Genomic DNA, 4,575 nt, shown 5'->3' with positions numbered 1-4,575 from the left:
GTGAGGATCCAGTAGGAAAAACCAATTTGAACAGATGCCACCTTTGGATCTGAGGCAAATGCTTCATGGTTCTCAGTATTCTGACGGGTTCTTGTTGACTAGATTCTGGCAGTGGTGAGATGTGGTTTTTAAGGCTCTTTCCTGCTCTGGCTCCACGTTGCTTGGCAAAGCTGGTCCCAGGGACTGAGCCTTCTGGGAAATGACTCTAGGAGGCAGCAGGTGGGTAAAGAAGGTAGTACCACAGTTTCTGATGAACAACAACAATGAACCAATGCTAAACTCACCTTGTAGTGTGTGATACTCAGTGCGTGCAATATCCACGTGGGCCCCTCCCCTCCCACCATGTCACTCTCCTCAAAAACCTTTCATGGCTTTTCATTGCCTATAAGGGAAGATCCAGATCCTTCAGTTTGGCAATGGAGTCTTCTCTAAGCTGAATCAAGCTCTGTCTTCCCATCTCCCATCCCTTGCTACACAAATACATACACACACCACACACGTCTCTTGCGCTGTCTTCAACCAAACTACATGTGGTTCCCTAAACAGACACTGTTCCTTGCCGTTTACAGCATCTAGTGGCTGTGGCAGTCCTTGGCATTCCTCGGCTTATAGATTCATCTTTCCAATCTCTACTGCTAGATTCATGCGGCGTTCTCCTCACATATGTGTGTTTCTGCGTCTAATTTTTCTTCTTTTAAGGACACTAGTCATTGGATTAAGGCCTGTACTCATCCAGTGTGACCTCATCTTAAGTTGATTACGTCGGCAAAGACCCTTATTTCAAATAAGGTCACATTCAGTTTCTGTGTGGGTATTAATTTTGGGGGGACATTATTCAACCTCATTCACCATCCAATGCGCCCTACATAGTCCATTTGCTTCTTGTCTGTCTCTGCCACTAGAACGTTAGCGCTATGAGGTTAAGGATCGTTGTCCTATTTTGTTCATTGCTATATCCTTAGTGGTCGACAGCAGTGCTTTACTTATTGTAGACAAAATAGTTCGTAAATAAATCTAAACACCCATCTGTTTTAACCCCAGAGGGCATCTGAACAATAGAAGAAGCAAGATAAGGACGGGAACATACGCATTGCCTAGAACATAATGTTCTGCTAGTGTTTGTTGGATGAATGGACATATTTGGTGGATATACTGTATTACTTTAACATTTATGGAGCACTTATTTTGTACAAGGTACTGAGGGAAAATATAAAGTGAGAAGTGAGAATGAATCATCTGAGTATCCTCACTATGCTTCTGTGTGACCCTGGGCAAGTCACTCAACCTCTCTGTTTCACTTCCCTCATCTGTAAGATGGGAGGTAATAATAGTACCTACCTCATAGGATTGTCATGAACGTTAAGTGAGTCCTTATATGTAAAGTGTGTAGCACAGTGCCTGGCACACAGTAAGCACCAGAGACATGTTAACTATTACCATCGTAGGTGTTGTTATGTGATAGCTCTGTGCAAGGTGTTTTTTTTAATAAAGCTTTTTGAGGTATAATTTATATACCATAAAATTAACCCTTGTAAAGGGTACAATTCAGTGGTTTTTAGTGTATGGACAGGATTGTGCAATCATCATCACAGTTTAATTTTAGAACATTTTCTTTTTCTTTTTTTTTTAAGACTAGTCAAGTGCAGTAGTGAGAGATGGGAAAAGAGTAGAACAAGGAGTTCGATCTGTAATTGACTGCGAACAACCAATTGAGATAACTCACTGCCTTTGGACCAGCCTCATTTTAGAACATTTTTATCCCCCTCCAAAAGAGCCCCATACCCGTTAGCAGTCTTTCCCGATTTTGCCACCCACACTCCAGCCCCCGGCAACCATTATTCTAATTTCTGTCTCTATAGATGTGCCTATTCTAGGATTTCATATAAAAGGAATCATACAATATGTGGTCTTTTGTGACTGGCTTCTCTCATTAGTATAATGTTTTCAAGGTTCATCCGTGTTTTAGCATGTATTAGTTCTTGATTCCTTTTTAATGACTGAGTACTATTCCATTGTGTGGTCATACCACATTTTGTTTATCCATTCATCAGCTGATGAGCATTTGGTTGCTTCCACTTTCAGGCTATTACAAATAATGCTGCTGTGAACATTCATGTACAAGTTTTTATGTAGATGTATGTTTTCATCTCTCTTGGATATATACCTAGGAGTGGAATCCCTGGATCATATGCTAACTCTATGTTTAACATTTTGAGGAACTGCCAAACTGTTTTCCAAAGTGACTGCACCATTTTACATTCCCATCCGCAATGAATGAGGGTTCCAATTTCTCTACATGCTCGCTAACACTTCTCATTGTCTGTTCTGTGGATTTTAGCTATCATAGTGGATGTGAAGTAGTATCTCTGTGTGTGTGTGTGTGTGTGTGTGTTTAAGAAACTGATATTTATTTTCCATCAACCTGATTTCCATTTTCTGTTCAAGAGCCTGTGGAAGAACAGCTTAAGACCACTCAGTGGTTATTCCTATCCATTCAGCTATCTGAGAGTGACTGCTACAGACCAGCCTCCAGTGAAAGGCTGAGTGCTCCAAACTTGAGTAGAGAATTATTGAATAGGTACAAAGGGCACTTGCATGCCTTCAGACCACTCTGTACCCTCAGGTTGAATAGCAGTAGACTCAGGAGCTGGCGTAGTCCATTCACTCTGAAGTTCCTCCTTGGTCACAGCCTTTTCTGCAGCAGCCTGCTCTTCGTTTTCAATCTTTTCAGGATCTCTGCAGAAATAGAGATCAGGCATAACTCCCATGGGTGTTCACGGGAGGTGGTACAATGCACGTGCAGAACCTCCTGGGCCAGCATCCATTACGCTAGACCCCCTGAGGGAACTCCTGGGTTGTTGCATGGGATGGCAGTGTGCACACAGTGCAGGGGAGACTGTGTGACCCAGAGCAATGATAGGCAAGTTAATATAAGATGCCTCTGTGAGAGGTTAGTGGTCAGCCCTGGGATCAGTAAACACCAGCAGACGTGGCTCCTGGAAGGCTGCCTGGATCTGATTAGTGAAAGTTCCAGGAGTGAAGTGCCCAGCAATAAGAGTGGCCCCAGTGGAAACAGCAAACTTTAGCACAGCCCACTGGCCAGTATTCGTGGAAGATATAATACTAACATCAGTCTGGTTTTCAATGGCAACAATGGCAGAAGCTTCTTCCAGGTCCTCTTCAGATTTATGATGTAGATGCCATCACTTTTCCTTCTGTAGATGTACTGTTCCATTTGGAAGTCAAGGTTGGTGCCGTTCAAGTGGGGTTCTGCTGCAAGGAATTTGAGGATATCTCTTCCTTCATCTGCAGGACATTAAGGGCTCCAGACATTGTGGAAGTTTCCCTCTAGGTTATGGGAGAATGCAGGAAACGCCTGATGGGTAGCACTGAGAGCTCATTGTGGTTTTGATTTGCATTTCCCTGATGGTTAATGATGTTGAGCATCTTTTCATGTGCTTATTGACCATTTGTTTATCTTCTTTGGAGAAATGTTTATTCAAATTCCTTGCCCATTTAAAAAAAATTAGTTGTCTTTTTGTTGCTGTAAGAATTCTTTATATATTCTATGTACAAGTTCCTTATCAGATACATGATTTGCAAATACTTTCTCTCATTCTGTGGGTTGTCTTTTCTGTGCAAGGTGTTTTTTGCATGCCTTTATCCAAGACCACCCTGTCAGGTAGCTGTTATTGATAGGGAAATTGAAATTAAGAGAGAAGATGGAATTTAAATCCAGTTTTGTCTGACTGTAAAACTCATGTTTTCTCCTGTAACCCAACCTGCTCACAAAGATAAATTAAGACACGTTTCTGTCTTTAAGGAGCTCCGTTTGGCAGAGGACATAAAACAAGAACACAGATGAATGTGCTGTAAAGCAAATTCCACTTGTTCCACAAATGCCACAAGATAGGGAGTGCAGCAGGAGGTCAAGAGGAGAGAGAGAGAGAGAGGGAGAGAGAGAGAGAGAGAGAGGGAGGGAGAGAGAGAGAGAGCAGTAGCTTGCACTTCTGGCTGAGGAAATCAGGGTTGGCTTCAGTAAGGTGGCATTTGAGTTAAGTCTTGAAGGATGGGTACAGTTTCAATGGATGGGGATGATGGAGTGAATGGGGAGAGCATTTCTAAAGGAGAGCAGGAAATGAGGGTTGGTTGAATGAATGGAGCCTTGATCCCAAGACTGGCTGTGATGTGGAGTCCGAGGGCTTGTTGAATTGAGAGATCCTGAACTGCCTTGGTTAGAGGACCCGGGGACTGGCTGAGATGGGGGATTCTGGGGTTGGCTGAGGTAAGAGATCTGGGCACTGGTTTGAATGGAGAGTGTAAGGGCTGGCTGGAGTGGGAGATGCCTGCGATGTTGTGCATGAGTGTGTGTGTGCGCATCCTTTGGGAGTCCCAAGGGATGCCTGGGATGAGGGCAGCTGCAGACAGTCAAGGGACTGGCTAGGATGGGAGACTCAGGGACGACTGCCCATGATGGGGGCTGGAGGGAGGTCGCCTGAGGTAGGAGACACAGGGGTTGGCTAGGAAGGGGAATCTGACACTGGTTGGGATTGGCAGACCTAGGGCATGGGGAGT

General features: G+C 43.8%; 1 pseudogene; it reads right to left on the bottom strand.

The window, feature by feature from the left end:
• Positions 1-2,567: 2,567 nt before the first annotated feature.
• On the bottom strand, positions 2,568-3,333 carry LOC116811307 (small ribosomal subunit protein uS2-like; annotated as a pseudogene).
• Positions 3,334-4,575: the final 1,242 nt, after the last annotated feature.

The sequence above is a fragment of the Hylobates moloch genome, unplaced genomic scaffold (genome assembly GCF_009828535.3).
Source record: "Hylobates moloch isolate HMO894 unplaced genomic scaffold, HMol_V3 SCAFFOLD_7, whole genome shotgun sequence".
Taxonomy (NCBI): domain Eukaryota; kingdom Metazoa; phylum Chordata; class Mammalia; order Primates; family Hylobatidae; genus Hylobates; species Hylobates moloch.
This window is presented reverse-complemented; position numbering and strand designations above follow the sequence as displayed.